The sequence below is a fragment of the Conger conger genome, chromosome 6 (assembly GCF_963514075.1).
Source record: "Conger conger chromosome 6, fConCon1.1, whole genome shotgun sequence".
Taxonomy (NCBI): domain Eukaryota; kingdom Metazoa; phylum Chordata; class Actinopteri; order Anguilliformes; family Congridae; genus Conger; species Conger conger.
In genome coordinates, this window is record NC_083765.1 from 63,771,001 (window position 1) to 63,795,303 (window position 24,303).

At 44.6% G+C, this 24,303-nt stretch overlaps 1 protein-coding gene across 1 annotated transcript in view; it reads left to right on the forward strand.

Moving 5' to 3' along the window:
- Positions 1-24,303, forward strand: part of kcna4 (potassium voltage-gated channel, shaker-related subfamily, member 4) — a 182,012-nt gene that overhangs the window by 124,618 nt on the left and 33,091 nt on the right. The gene's annotated exons all lie outside the window — the stretch shown is intronic.

Consider the following 24,303-nt stretch of genomic DNA (forward strand, 5'->3'; position numbering starts at 1 on the left):
TGTATGATAGATATAACCTTAAAAGTACAAACCTATCATTCCCCGTTTTGTATTGGTGGTGTGTTAGCATCCCAACCACCACTAATTAACTGCAATAAGACCATAACAGCTGTAATAATATCAAGTAATTATTGAAATCTAACACCCAGCTATCAAATTCTGGAACATAATTGTTTGCGTTGACACCAGGAGCATACAGTATAGCATAGAGAATAGAGCAAACAGTGGTATAGGTAAGGTTATGTGCTAGGAAGAGTTAGGCAGTGGTCAAAGGCAAAGGTGGTAGCATAGGTTCTCACTGTGAATGCTCCAGAGCCCAGTATTAAACTTTTTTGGGTAATATGGGATAGCATGGGATAGCATGGGATAACAGTGAATCTTAAAATTTGATATTTTAAAACTAGAAGCTGTGATCCTGATCTTAAAAATTTGGAGAAGGATTTTGTAATCTAATCAAGATTAAATAAGGGTATGGCTACCAGTAACATAAATAAGGCTATGGCTAACGGTAATGTGAATAAGGGCATGGCTAACAGTAATGTAAATAAGGCTATGGCTAACAGTAATGTGAATAAGGGCATGGCTAACAGTAATGTAAATAAGGCTATGGCTAACAGTAATGTGAATAAGGGCATGGCTAACAGTAATGTAAATAAGGCTATGGCTAACAGTAATGTGAATAAGGGCATGGCTAACAGTAATGTAAATAAGGCTATGGCTAACAGTAATGTGAATACGGGCATGGCTAACAGTAATGTAAATAAGGGTATGGCTAACAGTAATGTAAATAAGGCCATGGCTAACAGTAATGTAAATAAGGCCATGGCTAACAGTAATGTAAATAAGGCTATGGCTAACAGTAATGTAAATAAGGCTATGGCTAACAGTAATGTAAATAAGGGTATGGCTAACAGTAATGCAAATAAGGGCATGGCTAACAGTAATGTAAATAAGGCTATGGCTAACAGTAATGTAAATAAGGCCATGGCTAACAGTAATGTAAATAAGGCTATTGCTAACAGTAATGTAAATAAGGGTATGGCTAACAGTAATGTAAATAAGGCTATGGCTAACAGTCATGTAAATAAGGCCATGGCTAACAGTAATGTAAATAAGGCTATGGCTAACAGTAATGTAAATAAGGCTATGGCTAACAGTAATGTAAATAAGGGTATGGCTAACAGTAATGTAAATAAGGTCATGGCTAACAGTCATGTAAATAAGGCCATGGCTAACAGTAATGTAAATAAGGCTATGGCTAACAGTAATGTAAATAAGGCTATGGCTAACAGTAATGTAAATAAGGCTATGGCTAACAGTAATGTAAATAAGGGTATGGCTAACAGTAATGTAAATAAGGTCATGGCTAACAGTCATGTAAATAAGGGTGTGGCTAACAGTAATGTAAATAAGGCTATGGCTAGCAGTAATGTAAATAAGGCTATGGCTAACAGTAATGTAAATAAGGCTATGGCTAACAGTCATGTAAATAAGGCTATGGCTGACAGTAATGTAAATAAGGGCATGGCTAACAGTAATGTAAATAAGGCTATGGCTAACAGTAATGTAAATAAGGCCATGGCTAACAGTAATGTAAATAAGGCTATGGCTAACAGTAATGTAAATAAGGCTATGGCTAACAGTAATGTAAATAAGGGTATGGCTAACAGTAATGTAAATAAGGTCATGGCTAACAGTCATGAAAATAAGGCCATGGCTAACAGTAATGTAAATAAGGCTATGGCTAACAGTAATGTAAATAAGGGTATGGCTAACAGTAATGTAAATAAGGCTATGGCTAACAGTAATGTAAATAAGGCTATGGCTAACAGTAATGTAAATAAGGCTATGGCTAACAGTAATGTAAATAAGGCTATGGCTAGCAGTCATGTAAATAAGGCTATGGCTGACAGTAATGTAAATAAGGCTATGGCTGACAGTAATGTAAATAAGGCTATGGCTAATGTAACAGGTGAGAAATTGCCTGAGTCCGAGGTGGGATTTGAACCCCGGCCTCTCACTTGTCCAAATTATTTGTTGAACGAACGCGTTACCAGTCAGCTAAAGACGAACTCGCCTCTAGCCAAGGGCAACAACGTTCTTTTGAATTTGAGGGTTACGTCATCGGGGAGTGTTGTCGCGATAACCTGCTACCAGCCTTTGCTTTCACTGCACCATCCGTGCTTACTAGCGAACTAGCTGAGCTAACCATGCTACACTCACCCCCCTTTGACTTCCCCTCCATGTGAAACTCCGCAGCAACCATTTTTATTTTATTTTTTACTCCCACCCAGATCCGAGTCACAGCACCAATGTAACAGGTGAAGAATTGCCTGAGTCTGAGGTGGGATTTGAACCCCGGCCTCTCACTTGTCCAAATATTTGTTGAACGAACGCATTACCAGTCAGCTAAAGACGAACTCGCCTCTAGCCAAGGGCAACAACGTTCTTTTGAATTTGAGGGTTACGTCATCGGGGAGTGCTGTCGAGGTAATCTGCTACCAGCCTTCGCTTTTCACTGCACCATCCGTGCTTACTAGCGAACTAGCTGAGCTAACCATGCTACACTTATGATGCCTTTTACACCATATAACATCCTGCCACTTGCGATCACATATCATACTACATGTGAAACACTACATAGGTCACACTGTCCCTTCGATACATTGACAGAATTACAGGTAGGCCTACAAAAAAACAAAGAACAAAAAAACATGTTTGGCCCCTTAAAACAGTGTGAGGAGTGACTGGGACTTTCTCCTAACTGAACTTGCCAAATTATTGAAATTAAAAGGCTGTTGAACCATGGATTCAATTAATCGATTGACCCTTCTACTGATTCTGCCTATCCGTGTCCTAAGGACATGCTCTGTGTCTGCTGACGAGCACATTTGTGTACCTGTGTCATGACCTGCGTCTCTTGAAGGTACCTGGGTATTATGAACTGAGTCCGCTAGTTGTGACTGTGTCTCTGTGTCACCATTTGTGTCTGCTGGATGTAACTGGGCGTCTGTGTGCCCTGAAAGTACATCTGACATGAGTGGTGAGTCTGAGTCAGGTTCTGCAACCAAACTGTCAAGGTCTTTGTCTCTGCTTGAGTGACTTTGGTCACTTGGAAAGCTCTGGATTTTAACATCAACAGACCGTTCCTTGTGGTCCAACTCTGGAGTACTCTGACTTGACTGGTCAGGCTCAAACCGCTCTTCACTCAGAATCTCCTGACTCTGAGTGTTGTCTGGTCCACTCATTATCCACGCAGTGGTTCTATCCTCTGTATCCTCCTCCTCCAAAGAGTCCAGAGGATCAGTTGCAGACGATCCTTCCTCCGGTCCAGTGTCACACAATTCCTCCTCAGTTGCCTCCACAGGTAGAAAGCTGATGTCCAGGACCAGGTTGCGGTGTACTATCTTGGTGCCACCCTTACTGTCTTCCAGCTCGTATGTGTGAGTCTGCAGGTTCCTGTCCTTGACTGTGAACACTGTGGTGTTCCATTTGTCAGCTAGCTTTTTTTTTCCTCTTTCACCTTTGTTTGCAATGAGTACTCTGTCCCCCACGTTCAGATAAGTGCCTTTTACTTTTCTGTTATAGCCCTTTGCCTGCCTGTCTTGTTCTTTGACAGCATGTTTTTGTGCAATCCTGGCCGCTTCATGAAGATGTGACATGAGTGTTTTCACATAGCTTTTGTGATCAACAACCACTGGGTCGTGCAGCACTTGTTTGAACATCACATCCACAGGGAGCCTTGGGACTCGACCAAACATAAGCTGAAACGGTGCGTATCCTGTGGTCTCATGTGCTGTTGCATTATATGCAAAGGTCAGTGTTTGTATCTGTTGGGGCCACTTGTGTTTCTCTTTGAGGGGAAGAGACCGCAACATGCTTCCAAGTGTTCGATTGAATCTTTCAGTTCCCCCAATCCCCATGGGGTGGTATGCTGTAGTGTGTGACTTGGAGACTCCAGAAAGTCTGAGCAGTATAAGCTCACTTTCAAAATTGGCTCCCTGATCGGAGTGAACACGTTCAGGGAACCCGTACACACAGAAGACATGATCCCACAGCTTGTTAGCTACTTGTTTAGCAGTCTGATTTGTGCACGGGAAAGCGTGAGCCAACTTAGTAAAATGGTCTGTTATGACAAGAACATCCACCGAATGCTGTTTACTGTCCTCTGCACTCCAGAAGTCCAAACACGCTAGTTCCATAGGGGCTGAAGTTCTAATGCTCTCAAGTGGGCCTCGAGCCGAGGGGTCTGGTGTTTTGGCCAGTATGCACCTTAACATATTCTTTCACATCAGATTCCATCTTAGGCCAAAAGAACTGCTGTCTCGCTAGCTGCAGGGTCCTTGCCTGCCCCTGATGTCCGGCAACATCATGTATGCCATGTAACTAACGCTTTTTCTTTTAGGCTGTCAGGCAGAACGTACTCTTGTCTCTTTTGTTTACTGATGTGGTCCTTTGTGACTCGGTAGAGAACCCCATTATGAACTTTGAGTCTCTCCCACTGTTTGATGAGCGCTATAGCCTTGGCGCCAAAGCCTGCCCTCTCAGGCCTGGAAGGGCGCCTCTTGAGAGCGACAAATGACACAATTGTTGAAATAGTGGGATCAAGTTCCTGGCTGCGCAGGAGTTCCTCTAGTGTGAATACCGGGAGTGAGTCTTGCCCTGGCGGCAACAGATTCTGAACAGACTGAACTAGCTCCACGGCCCTTGTCTCAGCAGCAACCTCCCATTGGTCATGGACATCGAGCAGAGCCTTGACAGCAGCAGCATCACAGTGACACTGGAGAGGGTCATATTGAGGTTTCACACCCCTACGGGCTGATTTTTCCACCTGGTGACACTGGACCTTTAGTCGGAAAGTATCTTGGATGCTGTCATGACTAACACCCTCAGCTTCAGCAAGTAGGTGGTTGTACTGTTCTGTGATGACCCTGTGACTGACAGTCTTTGCAAAGGGGTCTCTGCTGAGGGCATCAGCCACGATGTTCTTGGTGCCAGCTATGTGCTTCAGGTCGAATGTGTAAGGGGCGACCTTAGACACCCAACGCTGTTCACAAGCGTCAAGTTTGGGTTTTGTCATAATATAGGTTAAAGGGTTGTTATCAGTCCATACAGTAAAAGAATGACCTCTTAACCAGTGGCTGAACTTCTCGCACACACTCCATTTCAAGGCTAAAAACTCGAGCCGGTGGGCTGGATAATTCTTTTGAGAACTGCTCAGCGTCTTGCTGGCGAAAGCAATAGGGTGTGCTTTTTCTTCACCAGCTGGTATTTGTGACAACACAGCTCCGAGGCCGTCGAGTGAAGCATCAACAGAGAGAATAAGGGGCAGAGAGAAGTCTGGGTGTGAGAGGACAACACAGTTTAACAAACTTTCCTTCAAACTACACAGAGCCACCTCACATTCATCTGTCCAATCAGGGGGTCTGAGTTTTCTGTAAGAGCCAGTGTTGGAGTTTTTTTCTGACTTTCCCACGCCTCTTTTGTCCGGCAGTGAGGGCGAAAAGTGGCTTGGCTATGGATGAGCAATTTGGGATAAAGTGTTGGTAGTAAAATACCATTCCCAGAAAGGATTTTATCCTCTTCACTGATGGCGTGCAGCCGTCGTCCTCCATCAGATCCACTTTTGACATCTTTGAAATTACCTCTACTTTTGTTGGGTCCACAGACACTCCATTTCCATCTATAATGTGACCAAGAAACTTGACTGACGATCTCATTAAATGACATTTCTTAGGACTCAATTTCAGGTTGTGAATCTGGAGCCGCTGGAAAACCACCTCTAGCCTCTCTAAAGCCTCCTCCTCAGTGGCAGCATACACAAGTAGATCGTCAAGGTAGCACAACAGACTGCTGAAATTCAGATCTCCAAATATGCTGAGCATCATCCGCATGAATGAGGCGGGACTGTTACAAAGACCTTGTGGCATTCTGTTGTACTCGTACAATCCCATTGGAGTCATGAATGCAGTGTATTTCTTGTCCTCTTCTGCCATTGGGATGTTATAAAAGCCTGAGGTCAAGTCCATTGTGCTGAAGTAGGTGTTTCCTCCGAGGGCGGCCAGACAGTCTGACTGGTGTGGAAGTGGGTGTGCATCCTTGAGTGTTCTTGCATTTAGCCATCTGAAGTCAGTGCACAGCCTCAAACTGCCATCCTTTTTCCACACTAGTACAAGAGGGGAGGCATACTCACTCATTGACTTCTTTATTATCTCCTGTTGTTCCATTTCAGACAGGACCTGTCGCAGTTTCTGGTAGTGAGCTGGAGGTACCCGCCGGTACGGGAGGCGGAATGGTCTGTCATCGGTGAACCGTATGCAATGCGTGAACCCCTTCGCCTCACCACAGTCCAGGGGATATTTGGAGAATATGTCATTGTACTTTTCGAGCTGCTCGACCAACTTCTCTTTCCCCTCTTGGCCAGCATTGCACTTGCCAATATCAATGTCAGTGAGCCCGACCTGTTGTAGTCGCTGTTTGAGATATATGGGCTATGCTTTGTCATGCTCTTTTCCTTGTTTGGCTGTTTCAGGTTGGCTGGTTCCCTGGAAAACCTCAAAATCGTCCACAGCTAGACAGGGAGACACGTCCGCCAGTTTGCTGTTCCTCTTTAGGGTGATGGGCTTGTCTGACAAAGACTCCCATGACACGGCCACACAAAGACCCAGTTACCTCGCCCGGAAAAGGGAAACCGGGGCCCCCTGCTGGAGCCAGACCCGGGAGGGGAGCTCGTCGGCGAGCGTCTGGTGGCCGGGCCTTATCCCATGGGGCCCGGCCGGGCACAGCCCGAACTGGTCACGTGGGGTCGCCGCCCTGTGGGCTCACCACCTGCAGGGGTCGGCATCGGAGTCGGGTGCTTTGCCCAACGGGCAGTAGGCAAAGGCGGGGATCCGGGCGTGCTGATCCTCGGCGTCGCAGACTGGTTCTGGGGACGTGGAACGTCACCTCTCTGGTGGGGAAGGAACCTGAGCTAGTGCGGGAGGCGGAGCGGTACCAACTAGATATAGTTGGGCTCACCTCCACGCACAGTACTGGTTCCGGAACCAAACTCCTGGAGAGGGGCTGGACTCTGTTCTTTTCAGGAGTTGCTCAAGGTGAGAGGCGCCGGGCGGGTGTGGGGATACTCACAAGCCACCGGCTGAGCGCCACTGTGTTGGAGTTCCACCCGGGGAACGAGAGGGTCGCTTCTCTGCGACTACGTGTCGCTGGGGGGAAGGCTCTGACTGTCATTTGTGCGTATGCACCAAATGGCAGTTCAGAGTATCCGGCCTTCTTGGAGTCACTGGGTGGCATCCTGGAAAGGGTGCCACCCGGAGACTCCATAGTTCTGCTGGGCGACTTCAACGCTCACGTGGGCAATGACGGAGAAACCTGGAGGGGGGTGATTGGGAGGAACGGCCTGCCTGATCTGAACCCAAGCGGTGTTTTGTTATTGGACTTCTGTGCTGGCCATGGATTGTCGATAACAAACACCATGTTCGAGCATAGGGTAGCTCATAAGTGTACTTGGTACCAGAGCACCTTAGGCCAAAGATCGATGATCGACTTTGTGGTCGTATCATCAGACCTGCGGCCGTATGTCTTGGACACTCGGGTGAAGAGAGGAGCAGAGCTGTCAACTGATCACCACCTGGTGGTGAGTTGGATCAAGTGGCCGGGGAGGCTGCCTGACAGACCCGGTAAACCCAAACGTGTAGTGAGGGTGAACTGGGAACGTCTGGCGGAGGCCCCTGTTCGCGAGGTCTTCAACTCCCACCTCCGGAAGAACTTCTCACGCATCCCGGGGGAAGCTGGGGACATGGAGTCCGAGTGGGCCATGTTCAAAGCCTCCATTGCAGAGGCGGCAAGCAGGAGCTGTGGTCAGAAGGTCATCGGTGCCTGTCGGGGCGGCAACCCAAGAACCCGCTGGTGGACACCAGCGGTGAGGGAGGCCGTCAAGCTGAAGAAGGAGGCCTTTCGGGCTTGGCTGGCCCGGGGGTCCCCTGAAGCAGCAGACAGGTACCGGGTGGCCAGAAGGGCTGCAGCTTCGGCAGTCACTGAAGCAAAAATCCGGGTATGGGAGGAGTTCGGGGAGGCTATGGAGAAGGACTTTCGGTTGGCCTCGAGGAAGTTCTGGCAAACCATCCGACGACTCAGAAAGGGAAAGCAGGGCTTGTCTCAGGCTGTTTTCAGCAGGGGAGGAGAACTGCTGACCCGGACTGGGGATATTGTCGGACGGTGGAAAGAGCACTTCGAGGAGCTCCTGAACCCGAACAACACGTCCTCTGTGGAAGAGGCAGAGCCTGAAGACTCGGGGGAATCTGCACCTATATCCCTGGCGGAAGTTGCTGAGGTAGTCAAAAAGCTCCTCAGTGGCAAGTCGCCGGGTGTAGATGAGATTCGCCCTGAGATGCTGAAGGCTCTGGACATTGTTGGGCTGTCTTGGCTGACACGCCTCTTCAGTGTCGCGTGGAGATCGGGGACAGTACCTGTAGAGTGGCAGACCGGGGTGGTGGTCCCCATTTTCAAGAAGGGGGATCGGAGGGTGTGCTCCAATTACCGGGGTATCACACTCCTCAGCCTCCCTGGGAAAGCTTACTCTAGGGTACTGGAAAGGAGGCTCCGACTGACGGTCGAACCTCGGATTCAGGAGGAGCAATGTGGCTTCCGTCCTGGCCGTGGAACAGTGGACCAGCTCTTTACCTTGGCAGGGTTGCTGGCGGGGTCATGGGAGTTTGCCCATCCAGTCCACATGTGCTTTGTGGACTTGGAGAAGGCTTTCGACCGTGTCCCCCGGGGAACCCTGTGGGGTGTACTGCGGGAGTATGGGGTACCGGGGCCGTTGTTACGAGCCATCAGGTCCCTGTATAACCAAAGTGAGAGCTGTGTCCGCATTCTCGGCACAAAGTCAAGCACGTTTCCGGTGGGTGTTGGACTCCGCCAAGGTTGCCCCTTGTCACCGGTCCTGTTTGTGGTATTCATGGACAGGATCTCAAGGCGCAGCCGAGGTCAGGAGAGTGTCCGGTTTGGTGACCTCAGAATCGCATCTCTGCTTTTTGCGGATGATGTGGTTCTGCTGGCTTCATCGGACCGTGACCTTCAGCACGCACTGGAGCGGTTTGCAGCCGAGTGTGAAGCGGCCGGGATGAGAGTCAGCACCTCCAAGTCCGAGGCCATGGTTCTCTGCCGGAAAACGGTGGATTGCTCCCTCCGGGTTGGGAACGAGTCTTTGCCCCAAGTGAAGGAGTTCAAGTATCTCGGGGTCTTGTTCATGAGTGAGGGTAGAAGGGAGCGTGAGATCGACAGGCGGATCGGTGCAGCGTCAGCAGTAATGCGGGCGTTGCACCGGACCGTTGTGGTGAAGAAGGAGCTGAGCCAGAAGGCGAAGCTCTCGATTTACTGGTCGATCTACGTCCCAACCCTCACCTATGGTCACGAGCTTTGGGTAGTGACCGAAAGAACGAGATCGCGTATACAAGCGGCCGAAATGAGCTTCCTCCGTAGGGTGGCCGGGCTCAGCCTTAGAGATAGGGTGAGGAGCTCGGACATCCGGAGGGAGCTCGGAGTAGAGCCGCTGCTCCTTCGCGTCGAAAGGAGCCAATTGAGGTGGTTCGGGCATCTCATCAGGATGCCTCCCGGGCGCCTCCCTTTGGAGGTTTTCCGGGCTCGTCCAACTGGGCGGAGACCCCGAGGGAGACCCAGAGCCCGCTGGAGAGATTATATATCTCTCCTGGCCAGGGAACGCCTCGGGATCCCCCAGGAGGAGCTAGAATGCGTTGCTGGGGAGAGGGACGCCTGGAATACCCGTCTTTGCCTACTGCCCCCGCGACCCGACTCCGGATAAGCGGGTGACGATGGATGGATGGATGGATGGCTTGTCTGACATGTTGGCAACTTTCATGGGAACCCATCTATCGCCCCACATGGGTGTGATGACACGAGCAACCATGATGTTACGAGGCATAGACTTAGACGAGCTGGGCTCAACAATTACTGTGCTGCCTGGTGACATAGGGACATAATTTGGCAATTTACCCCAGACTAAATGCCAGGTGAGGAGGTGAGGAGGTTCGCTGATTATGACCAGACTGGCGGTTAGGACAGTTTCTCTTTATATGGTTTGGCTGAAAGCATGCCAGGCATAGGCGTTTCTCCCTGCAGTGGGCAAGGGTGGAGTGCTTCGAAGACTGGCAGACCCTGCATGAACTGTGCCGAAACTGCTCAGGGGGGATTGGGTTTTGTGCAGCCTGGTTGTTCTGTGACAGGGCGCGGTCAAAAAGACTGACTAGCATTTTCATGCAGTTATCATTACAATGGGATCTGGGCATCGCACTGTTCTCACTCTGTGGAAGGGACTCTACTGTGTGGCATGTCACCGTATCATCAAGGGCTGGGGTCTGGGCATAAACCGCTAAGGGCGCTTCGATTTGGAGAGCAGCTGCTCTTTTATTTCAATTTGGTAGCGATCAATATGCTCTTGGATCTCCCTGGCTGCCCATTTATCTGGTGCTTTAAACTTGAAGACAGCAGCAAGAGTGGGATCTGGGCAGTGCTTAACGAACATCATGGCTACCTCCTGACATGGATCTTCCATTCGTCGTCCTAGCCTTTTCAAACCCTCCTCTGCAGCATCAACTGCCTTATTTAGCCGAAGCCAGTACTCTCCGGGGGTCTCTCCTACCACAGTTCTACAATTCTAAAAGTACTTTAAAATGAACGTGTAACCAAACTGATGTTGATCCATGGCCCCAGGGACGATGAGTCTGGAGCGGCGTGTAATCCGGGTCACGTCACCACTGTAGCCGGTGAGAAATTGCCTGAGTCCGAGGTGGGATTTGAACCCCGGCCTCTCACTTGTCCAAATTATTTGTTGAACGAACGCGTTACCAGTCAGCTAAAGACGAACTCGCCTCTAGCCAAGGGCAACAACGTTCTATTGAATTTGAGGGTTACGTCATCGGGGAGTGTTATCGCGATAACCTGCTACCAGCCTTTGCTTTCACTGCACCATCCGTGCTTACTAGCGAACTAGCTGAGCTAACCATGCTACACTAACAGTAATGTAAATAAGGCTATGGCTAACAGTAATGTAAATAAGGGCATGGCTAACAGTAATGTAAATGAGGGTATGGCTAACAGTAATGTAAATAAGGCTATGGCTAACAGTAATGTAAATAAGGGTATGGCTAACAGTAATGTGAATAAGGCTATGGCTAACAGTAATGTGAATAAGGCTATGGCTAACAGTAATGTAAATAAGGCTATGGCTAACAGTCATGTAAATAAGGCTATGGCTAACAGTCATGTAAATAAGGCTATGGCTAACAGTCATGTAAATAAGGCTATGGCTAACAGTCATGTAAATAAGGCTATGGCTAACAGTCATGTAAATAAGGGTATGGCTAACAGTAATGTGAATAAGGCTATGGCTAACAGTAATGTGAATAAGGCTATGGCTAACAGTAATGTAAATAAGGCTATGGCTAACAGTAATGTAAATAAGGGCATGGCTAACAGTAATGTAAATGAGGGTATGGCTAACAGTAATGTAAATAAGGCTATGGCTAACAGTAATGTAAATAAGGGTATGGCTAACAGTAATGTGAATAAGGCTATGGCTAACAGTAATGTGAATAAGGCTATGGCTAACAGTAATGTAAATAAGGCTATGGCTAACAGTCATGTAAATAAGGCTATGGCTAACAGTCATGTAAATAAGGCTATGGCTAACAGTCATGTAAATAAGGCTATGGCTAACAGTCATGTAAATAAGGCTATGGCTAACAGTCATGTAAATAAGGGTATGGCTAACAGTAATGTGAATAAGGCTATGGCTAACAGTAATGTGAATAAGGCTATGGCTAACAGTAATGTAAATAAGGCTATGGCTAACAGTCATGTAAATAAGGCTATGGCTAACAGTCATGTAAATAAGGCTATGGCTAACAGTCATGTAAATAAGGCTATGGCTAACAGTAATGTAAATAAGGCTATGGCTAACAGTAATGTAAATAAGGCCATGGCTAACAGTAATGTAAATAAGGCTATGGCTAGCAGTAATGTAAATAAAGGCGTGGCTAACAGTAATGTAAATAAGGCTATGGCTAACAGTAATGTAAATAAGGCTATGGCTAGCAGTAATGTAAATAAAGGCGTGGCTAACAGTCATGTAAATAAGGGTATGGCTAACAGTAATGTAAATAAGGCTATGGCTGACAGTAATGTAAATAAGGGTGTGGCTAACAGTAATGTAAATAAGGCTATGGCTAGCAGTAATGTAAATAAGGCTATGGCTAACAGTAATGTAAATAAGGGTGTGGCTAACAGTAATGTAAATAAGGCTATGGCTAACAGTAATGTAAATAAGGCTATGGCTAACAGTAATGTAAATAAGGGCATGGCTAGCAGTAATGTAAATAAGGGCATGGCTAACAGTAATGTAAATAAGGCTATGGCTGACAGTAATGTAAATAAGGGTATGGCTACCAGTAACATAAATAAGGCTATGGCTAACGGTAATGTGAATAAGGGTATGGCTAACAGTAATGTGAATAAGGCTATGGCTAACAGTAATGTGAATAAGGCTATGGCTAACAGTAATGTAAATAAGGCTATGGCTAACAGTCATGTAAATAAGGCTATGGCTAACAGTCATGTAAATAAGGCTATGGCTAACAGTCATGTAAATAAGGGTATGGCTAACAGTAATGTGAATAAGGCTATGGCTAACAGTAATGTGAATAAGGCTATGGCTAACAGTAATGTAAATAAGGCTATGGCTAACAGTCATGTAAATAAGGCTATGGCTAACAGTCATGTAAATAAGGCTATGGCTAACAGTCATGTAAATAAGGCTATGGCTAACAGTAATGTAAATAAGGCTATGGCTAACAGTAATGTAAATAAGGCCATGGCTAACAGTAATGTAAATAAGGCTATGGCTAGCAGTAATGTAAATAAAGGCGTGGCTAACAGTAATGTAAATAAGGCTATGGCTAACAGTAATGTAAATAAGGCTATGGCTAGCAGTAATGTAAATAAAGGCGTGGCTAACAGTCATGTAAATAAGGGTATGGCTAACAGTAATGTAAATAAGGCTATGGCTGACAGTAATGTAAATAAGGGTGTGGCTAACAGTAATGTAAATAAGGCTATGGCTAGCAGTAATGTAAATAAGGCTATGGCTAACAGTAATGTAAATAAGGGTGTGGCTAACAGTAATGTAAATAAGGCTATGGCTAACAGTAATGTAAATAAGGCTATGGCTAACAGTAATGTAAATAAGGGCATGGCTAGCAGTAATGTAAATAAGGGCATGGCTAACAGTAATGTAAATAAGGCTATGGCTGACAGTAATGTAAATAAGGGTGTGGCTAACAGTAATGTAAATAAGGGTGTGGCTAACAGTAATGTAAATAAGGCTATGGCTAGCAGTAATGTAAATAAGGCTATGGCTAACAGTAATGTAAATAAGGGTGTGGCTAGCAGTAATGTAAATGAGGGCATGGCTAACAGTAATGTAAATAAGGCTATGGCTAACAGTAATGTAAATAAGGCTATGGCTAACAGTAATGTAAATGAGGGCATGGCTAGCAGTAATGTAAATGAGGGCATGGCTAACAGTAATGTAAATAAGGCTATGGCTAACAGTAATGTAAATAAGGCTATGGCTAACAGTAATGTAAATGAGGGCATGGCTAACAGTAATGTAAATAAGGGTATGGCTAACAGTAATGTGAATAAGGCTATGGCTAACAGTAATGTAAATAAGGGCGTGGCTAGCAGTAATGTAAATAAGGCTATGGATAACAGTAATGTAAATAAGGGCGTGACTAGCAGTGATGTAAATAAGGGCGTGGCTAACAGTAATGTAAATAAGGCTATGGCTGACAGTAATGTAAATAAGGCTATGGCTGACAGTAATGTAAATAAGGCTATGGCTAACAGTTATGTAAATAAGGCTATGGCTAACAGTAATGTAAATAAGGCTATGGCTAACAGTAATGTAAATAAGGCTATGGCTAACAGTAATGTAAATAAGGGTATGGCTAACAGTAATGTAAATAAGGGTATGGCTAGCAGTAATGTAAATAAAGGCGTGGCTAACAGTCATGTAAATAAGGCTATGGCTAACAGTAATGTAAATAAGGCTATGGCTGACAGTAATGTAAATAAGGGTGTGGCTAACAGTAATGTAAATAAGGCTATGGCTAGCAGTAATGTAAATATGGCTATGGCTAACAGTAATGTAAATAAGGGTGTGGCTAACAGTAATGTAAATAAAGCTATGGTTAACAGTAATGTAAATAAGGCTATGGCTAACAGTAATGTAAATAAGGGCATGGCTAGCAGTAATGTAAATAAGGGCATGGCTAACAGTAATGTAAATAAGGCTATGGCTGACAGTAATGTAAATAAGGGTGTGGCTAACAGTAATGTAAATAAGGCTATGGCTGACAGTAATGTAAATAAAGCTATGGTTAACAGTAATGTAAATAAGGGCATGGCTAACAGTAATGTAAATAAGGCTATGGCTGACAGTAATGTAAATAAGGGTGTGGCTAACAGTAATGTAAATAAGGGTATGGCTAACAGTAATGTGAATAAGGCTATGGCTAACAGTAATGTAAATAAGGGCGTGGCTAGCAGTAATGTAAATAAGGCTATGGCTAACAGTAATGTAAATAAGGGCGTGACTAGCAGTGATGTAAATAAGGGCGTGGCTAGCAGTAATGTAAATAAGGCTATGGCTGACAGTAATGTAAATAAGGCTATGGCTGACAGTAATGTAAATAAGGCTATGGCTAACAGTTATGTAAATAAGGCTATGGCTAGCAGTAATGTAAATAAGGCTATGGCTAACAGTAATGTAAATAAGGGCGTGGCTAACAGGAATGTGAATATGGCTATGGCTAACAGTAATGTGAATAAGGCTATGGCTAACAGTAATGTAAATAAGGGCGTGGCTAACAGTAATGTAAATAAGGCTATGGCTAACAGTAATGTAAATAAGGGTGTGGCTAACAGTAATGTAAATAAGGCTATGGCTAACAGTAATGTAAATAAGGGTATGGCTAACAGTAATGTAAATAAGGCTATGGCTAACAGTAATGTAAATAAGGCTATGGCTAACAGTCATGTAAATAAGGCTATGGCTAACAGTAATGTAAATAAGGCCATGGCTAACAGTAATGTAAATAAGGGTATGGCTAGCAGTAATGTAAATAAGGGCGTGGCTAACAGTAATGTGAATACGGCTATGGCTAACAGTAATGTAAATAAGGCTATGGCTAACAGTAATGTAAATAAGGGCATGGCTAACAGTAATGTAAATAAGGCTATGGCTAACAGTAATGTAAATAAGGGTGTGGCTAACAGTAATGTAAATAAGGCTATGGCTAACAGTAATGTAAATAAGGGCGTGGCTAACAGTAATGTAAATAAGGCTATGGCTAACAGTAATGTAAATAAGGGGCGTGGCTAACAGTAATGTAAATAAGGCTATGGCTAAGAGTAATGTAAATAAGGCTATGGCTAACAGTAATGTAAATAAGGGCATGGCTAACAGTAATGTAAATAAGGCTATGGCTAACAGTAATGTAAATAAGGGCATGGCTAACAGTAATGTAAATAAGGGTGTGGCTAACAGTAATGTAAATAAGGGCGTGGCTAACAGTAATGTAAATAAGGCTATGGCTAACAGTAATGTAAATAAGGGCGTGGCTAACAGTAATGTAAATAAGGCTATGGCTAACAGTAATGTAAATAAGGGCGTGGCTAACAGTAATGTAAATAAGGCTATGGCTAACAGTAATGTAAATAAGGGCGTGGCTAACAGTAATGTAAATAAGGGTGTGGCTAACAGTAATGTAAATAAGGCTATGGCTAACAGTAATGTAAATAAGGCTATGGCTAACAGTAATGTAAATAAGGGCGTGGCTAACAGTAATGTAAATAAGGCTATGGCTAACAGTAATGTAAATAAGGCTATGGCTGACAGTAATGTAAATAAGGCTATGGCTAACAGTAATGTAAATAAGGGCATGGGACGTACAGTCGAATGATCTCCTGGAACATGGGGGTGAGGGGGGCAGTGGGCCTGAAAAAGGATATTTTCCCACCTAAAAGACTTTAACACAGACATTATTTTCCCAAAAGAGACACTATTGGCCTTGAAGTCGACCTTGGATAAGCTCAATCTTTCACTCTATGTTTAATACTAAAACACCAATATTGATTCAGAAAAATGTTCCTTTCAATCCTGTCGAAGCTATTTGTGACAATAATGGGCACTATGTCATTGTGTCAATACCCAGAGGCGTTGGTCAACGTGTATGCCCCTAATCGTGACAATGAGGACTTCATGAAGAGGCTCCTTTCTTCAATACCCAAATTACATTCTCATTACTTGATACTTGGGGGTGACATGAACACTAATAAATCCCCTCCTTGATAAATCAAACCCCAAAAATGCAACTCCCTCTAAATTGGCACAGACTTTAACACAATTCATGAATCAATACGGCTATGCTGACCCTTGGCGATCTCTACACCCAACTGATGAGCAGTTCTCCTTTGTTCACATGTTCATAAGTCTCATTCTTGCATAGATTATTTTTTCATAGATAAAATGCTCTGCTGAATTCTTGGCAAGGATAAACTCAGATCATTCTGCTTTAGCTTTAGACCTGAATTTAAAGTCCCGGCCCAAAATTCTGTCCCTGGAAACATGACCCTCCACTTCTATCAGACACTCAATTTTGCACCTGTATCACACAATCTATAGATTTGTTCTTAGAAACCAACTGAACTAATGCTATTCGCCCCAGTTTACTTTTGGAGACTCTTAAGGCAGTCCTTAGAGGCAAGATTATTTCATATTCTGTGCATATTAACAAGACAAGAAAAGAATGAAAACAAGAGCTACTAAAATCAATAGTTGATCTAGATAAGCCTTACACGTTGGCTCAAACTCCAGAACTGCACAAATATATATTTTTTAAATGCAGACAGAATTTAATCTCATATCAACAAAGGAGGCAGAGAAATTATGACTGAAAACATGAGGCATCTGACATGAACACGGAGAAAAGGCCAGAGGCCTCCTTGCACATCAGCTCATGGGTAGGTTGGTCTGATTACTCAAATAGAAAACACCTCGGGTCACATGATATCTGACCCATTTTGGATCAATGACACCTCCTTTTAATCCCAAATGTATGAATCAAAATCACAGAGTGACAATTCTGAAATGCTAAATTTCTTTTCTAATCAGAACATCCCAAACCTATCCACTGAAGAGAAAAACGACCTTGAAGCCCAACTAAATATAGCTGCAATAACCATCACACTAATGCACAGTGGAAAGTCTCCAGGGCCGTATGGCTCAAAAGGTTTTACAAACAACAACAGATGTTTAATGAATCTCTCCGACTCTCAAACAAGCTGCTATATCTATAAAAAAGGAAAAGACCCAGATAAATGTTCATCACCGCCTCATCTCACTTCTCAATGTTGATGTCAAAATACTTGCCAAAGTTTAGCATGTAGACTGGAAACTGTTCTACCCACTGTCATATAGGAAGACAAAACAGGATTTATCAAATAAGCTCAATATAACTGCCCCCCCCCCTATCACAGTCTGATTTGCCATTAATTCTCTCTCCAGCAACATTTAAATACTTAGGAATCAACATTTCAAAATATATCACTACTATTTGACAACAATTTATCTGCACTAACATCAAAAGTTAAAGAAGATCTTCAAAGGTGGAATAGCTTGCAGATCACATTGGCAGGGAGAATACAACATATGAAAATGAATATTCTTCCACGCTATCTGTACCTATTTCAATGTTTGCCTCTTCTCTTCCCCTGGTCTTTCTCTTGTAGCATTGACAGTGTATTCTCCTCTTTTACATGGAGCAAAACATCTCCAAGGCTTCAAAAATCCTTACTACATACAACTAGATTGGAGGGAGGTTTGGGGTTACCAAATGCAAAATATTGTACACTGGGCCTTTTATCCTGAAACTCACTGTTACCAACTGGAATCACATTCATGTTACTCATTCTCCTTAAAAGCTTTAGTATGCCATGCCAACAGACTTAAACCCAAAGGGTACACACTTAATCCGATATCCGTCATACCCACTCTGAGAATCTGGCAAGAAATCAAGCTCCCCCTTAACAGCCCAATATGTAATAATGAGCTATTCAGACCTGCTAATATTGGAGCCAGATCCTCTCCCCGGGACAAACAGGGTCTTAACACAACTGGTGATTTCTACAGTGAAGCTACATTCTCTAGCTTTGCCCAGCTGTGTATTGCCTTCAACCTACAGTGATCTTTTCAGATACTTTCAAATTCGACATTTCCTCAAATCAAACACACCTTCATTTCCATATGCCCCACCCTCTTCAGGAATCGATAGCCATCTGCCACTGACAAAAATAACAAGGCGGCATATTTTGTTTTTATATGACCTCCTCACTCCAGATACTCCTCCAGCTTTTCTGAAGATTAACACAGAATGGGAAACAGAACTGGGCAGTATCATGTCTGACGATTGGTTGTCTAAACTGCTGGAAGAAATTAAATCTTGTTCATCTTGTGCAAAATTTGAACTCATGGTTCATAGGGCACACTACAGTAAGTCTAGATTCGCCAAGATAGACCCGAATATGGCTGACACTGGCTCGTTATAATCTCACTCATATGTTTTGGTCATGCGTTGTAATCTCACTCATACAGTATGTTTTGGTCATGCGTTGTAATCTCACTCATACAGTATGTTTTGGTCATGCGTTGTAATCTCACTCATACAGTATGTTTTGGTCATGCATTGTAATCTCACTCATACAGTATGTTTTGGTCATGCGTTGTAATCTCACTTATACAATATGTTTTGGACACTGTTGCCCCCATCACCAACTTCATGGCTGCGTGATACTAGGTGTTTCTTGGGGCTGGAAAAGATGAAAAATTCTCCATACGGGGTTCAACAAACACATTTTTCAGTCATAGGCAGCCCCTGATCACTTATGTTCAAGGCCTACCTTTCCCCAGAAGGACTACCTGGATGGGACGATTAATACAGTGTAACAGCTTCTTACCTCATTCATTTTTCTCATTAACTGCTATGTATTTTTGTTATTATTGTCATTATTGTCAGCACCTCAAACATTTTTTCATTATATCATAAGTTCAATATGTAAAAAACATTTGACTAAATTAGTTGAGCCTTGCTACCAAGTTTGCCAATTAGCCAAATTTATGAAATGGAGACACTGTCATTCATGTGTGTGCAACCTCACATCTCAGTTCATCCCAAAATCAAAACTAAAAGTGTGTATGGTTGTGTGTTAATTAATGCTACCCATACTTTTAAAAAATTAAACCTGGTACGTTCTGTAAGTTCCTTCAGACCTTTTATGAACTGTCAGGTCAATTTACAAACACTTAATCTGGGCACCACACTGTTAAAAAAATGGGTGGATTAATCCTTTACAGAGAGGGCACTCTGTAAACCGGCTTTATATATTATGAACCCCGAGAAAGCCATGCAATTTTCATTGCTTAAATGGAAGAATAGTTTAGATGCTGTAACTAAAGTGTAATTTGCACTTGGCAATAAACCAAAAAGAAGTGTTTTACATACAGTAAAACTGCCTTTTCAATTAGCCTTTAATTACGAGTCGAAGGCTCATACCAAATACCTGCGGAATGAGCTTGTTGAGTTTTAAATGCATGGAGACGCAAGCCTAATTTTAGATGTACTGATCTTAAGTTAGAAAATGCTTTCCTGAATGAACACATTTTGTACACATGCGATAATAGCAGTTCAGGAGGGTACTGGGTATTGGGAGCGTATTGTGCTGGCGGGCCAAACTAATTCTCAATCTCAGTGTAGAGATTCATCGCAAAGTGTGAAGAAGCTTTTAAGGACCACATATCAAGTGAGTCAGAGGCTTTGTAATGTTATTTCATGGTCACAGCCGAAGCAGGAATGAAATAACATCAAGCACGTCATTCCAGTGGAAACATAAAACATTCTATAGGACTATTCAATTTGTCGCATGACTCACAACCTACTGTACTGTGATGTTATTTGGAATATAGATTGGCTGGGATTATAAAAAAAAGGTGCTCTTTGGCCAGCTTCTGTTGGCTATTGTTTGTATTTATGTAGGCCCATATAGAAAAGCAAGGGCCTTTTCTCAAGGGCTATTGGCTTTGTAAGTCTGAGCCTCAATTCCTTGAATACATTATCAGGTCTATCCAATCAGTATACAATGAGATCCACAGTTTCATTTCTACCAGAGGCTGAAGGGGAAATACATCTGTCAGTTTTCATTCTGAGCAGCATCCTGCCTTTACAGCCATTCAGTGACACTGCACACTCTGTTCTTTCACATTTTAGCAATATCTTCACATTATAAAGAAAGAATAGCTGTTAAAATGTTTTTTAATATTGAAAAGTATTTAGAAGTGTCGACCATAGATGGACACTAGGAACATCTGGTGGATATATGCAATACCAGCTAGAGCAAATCTGGACTATGGTTGCCTCAATGGGGTTTGTTGAGATTTTTGATTCTGCTTAATGACTGAAATGTATATTGATTCTCTTATAGATTCTTTTTTATTGTTTGGAGGAAAGAAGACATATTTTAGGACAGAATTAGGCAACTTGAATGGATATTGCCAAACATGTCTGCATGCCTTTATGCATATTGGTTGCTGACACATGATTGGCTGATTAAATATTTGCATTAACAAGTTGGTGTACAGATCTTCCTAATAAAGTGCTCAGTGAGTGTATATTATGTGATGGGTTAATTATGGAATCAATTCTGAATCTTCAGAGATGTGTGAAGACCAAATACTGGGTAAAAGTTAATGGTAGACTACAGAGCGTTCTTCAGAACTGAATTTTATGGAGCAATTTTATGAAACAAATGGAATATGCAACACTCAAACATTTTCTCAGGGAACTCTACCTCAGCTGACTGTTGTATATGCTACTCGCTACAACAACTAACAACAATAAGGAAAACATTAGACCAGGGAGAATTTTTTGTAGCATTTATTTGTTTACAAACTCCGAACTGAGGATTCTAATAACGTAAGCACTTAACACAAAGGGCCCGATGAACCTGACCCTGACCCACCAGACTATCAGCCAAATGCTGTTGCCTGCAGCTGCCTGTGGATGGGATGCATCGCTTGTCAGTTCTTTGTGAGTGGAGCTAATTTCGGACAATACTGATCTTATTTCTCTCATCTCCACAGTGACGTTGGCGATCGCCGTAATTGTATCTGTTTGTGTCTGTAGCACAGCATCAGGACGTGGTCACTGGTGACGGCACGTGGCGCAGGGGGCTGGCTGAAGGGACGTGGCGCAGGGGGCTGGCTGAAGGGACGGGGCGCAGGGGGCTGGCTGAAGGGACGGGGCGCAGGGGGCTGGCTGAAGGGACGGGGCGCAGGGGGCTGGCTGAAGGGACGGGGCGCAGGGGGCTGGCTGAAGGGACGGGGCGCAGGGGGCTGGCTGAAGGGACGGGGCGCAGGGGGCTGGCTGAAGGGACGTGGCGCAGGGGGCTGGCTGAAGGGACGGGGCGCAGGGGGCTGGCTGAAGGGACGGGGCGCAGGGGGCTGGCTGAAGGGACGGGGCGCAGGGGGCTGGCTGAAGGGACGGGGCGCAGGGGGCTGGCTGAAGGGACGTGGCGCAGGGGGCTGGCTGAAGGGACGGGGCGCATTGCAGTCGCTCGGACCCGGCACACTTTCATCTTCTGCCACCTCCTCACCTCCAATCACAGCCACTGAGTGATACGCACGATCTGAGAGTGAACCAATACGCACGTATTAAGCAACACGTCACTTTTCAACAAAGTCTTCAGTGCGTTTTAGTGTGGAAACAGATGTTTAGGTTTGGTGCACTACACACAAAGCCTTGGGTTGTTTACCTGGTTCACCTGTGGTCTCTTCTCCAGCCGTGTCTGTGTCTCCCTCCGTCTCAGTTACCACACCGATAATCGATGCTTCCCCGATAATTGATGTCATGCGCTCGTCAAAGGGAGAGAGGTCCAGTGTCCCTGTGCCTCCACCAGTGGCACTTAAGCTCAGCCTGTGCAGAGCAATGCACTCTTTAGCAGTAACTTTGAGGTTGGACCACTTCTTCACCTCCTTCACCTGGCTTCAATCTCCCCCACAAGTGTTTCAATCTCACTGTCTGAGAAATTTCACTTTTTAGCTTTGCTCTGCCATTTTTGCACAGATATCATCTACATAGGGATTATCAATGACAGTTCTATGCTTATCAATATTAATTAAGGGCGTTTCTTTAACCATGTATGGGTAATTGTAAATGGTAAATGGTAAATGGTTGGAATTTATATAGCGCCTATATCCAAAGCGCTGTACAATACACACACTCACACACCAACGGTGATTGGCTGCCATGAAAGGCACCAACCAGCTCGTCAGGAGCATTTGGGGGTTAGGTGTCTTGCTCAGGGACACTTCGACACAGCCCGGGCGGGGGTTCGAACCAGAAACCCTCCAACTGCCAGACGAATGCTCTTACTGCCTGAGCCATGTCGCCCCAGGCGTGAACAAGGCGGTGTGTTGGGCTCGTGCATGTGCAGACAATTTGAAGATAAATTTGGGATTTATAAAAGGAAATTGCGCACTGGCAGGCGTATGCAAGGTGTTATAAATCGCATTCTTTTTTGGCGTACATACATCTCATTGCTACGTACGCAAACATTCTGTGTGGATTCTCTGCACAGTTTTATAAATGGCTGAGGCTAGTCATCACGGAAACAAGAAGTGTGGAGCAGTTGATCAATGTGTCTTCTCCAGATGAGATGATTACTGGTTTCTACGGTCTATGACACTGGACCTGTCACAGGCGTCCACTTTACCCCTTTTGCATAGTTCCGGGCAAGAACCCTAGGGCTAGAACCCTCTCTCCACCTATGAAGCTCCGAAGTTCAGCTTTCGCTGATCTCTCTATTCAGCTTGCGGTTGAAGGTGCACAACCTCCCTCGTCTTTTCAGGTATCAGGAGGTCAAGTTGAGTGCAGAGTTGACTCTTGAACATAGCCGCGACAGGAGACAGCTTTGTCGTAGCTGTCGTAGTGTGTTTAGGTATGACAACAGGAAAGCACTGAGGCGTCTGTTGAGAGACTGTGTACCTTGAGAGGACGTGAGAGCTTGCTTCACGGTCTGTACAAATCTTTCAGCGAGCCCATTTGTAGGTGGGTGATACGGTGCAGACTTGATGTGCTGAATACCGTATCAATGTCTTGAACTCTTCAAACACTAGTGGGCCGTTATCACTAACGAGCTGTTGTAGTAGACCAAAATGGCTGAAGATGGAGGTGCTCTTCATGACGGCAACCTCAGACTATTTGCTATGAGCGTCGACTACGAAGAACATGTGGACTTTGCCATGGTTCTTCAGTCCAAAGGATGTAAAGCTGCGAGAGATTTCTCTATTTCTGGCAGGCAGAACATGACTTTGTTTTCTCCTCAATAGCTGATTCCAGGCCTGGCCACCAGAAATAGCTGGATGCAATTTCTTTCATTCACACCATGCCAGTGTCCCGAGTGGAGTGCATCAAGCACTTTCTCTTAGTGGTGGTGGAATGACACGATAGCCCCACAATAGACATCCAGACTGGACTGAAAGCTTGTTTCTTCTTACCAGGCAAGGCTTCAAGCTTGGTGTCATCTCTCTTTTCCTCCCATGAGCAACGATGTCCATAACCTCAGACATGACTGGGTCAGTGTGAGTGTGTTCCATAACCTCAGACATGACTGGGTCAGTGTGAGTGTGTTCCATAACCTCAGACATGACCGGGTCAGTGTGAGTGTGTTCCATAACCTCAGACATGACCGGGTCAGAATGAGTGTGTTTCTTCACGTGAGTCAAGGATACTGGAGCTGCAGTCAGTTGGGTGAAGTAGAAGATCTCAGCTTGTGGCTCAGTGTGCGACAGGCAACGGGGAGTCTTGAGAGCCCATCAGCATGATGGTCCGCCTTCCTGTACGTGATGTCATACTGGTGTGCAGACAATAACAGAGTTGCTAGAAAGCTGTTAGCTTTGGTTGCCTTGGCCTTCGCTGTCTCTCTCACTTGACACGTGAACTTTCAACGGAATACATAATCAGCCACACTTATAATATCTCTGCCCTTTATTTTCGCAATCCACCATTAAATGCATATGTATTAAGGACATAAGCACATCTCACGATGACTCGCCTAGATCACACTCATACTCCTAGCCCTCTGCACCAATTTGATACCTGAGTTTCATAC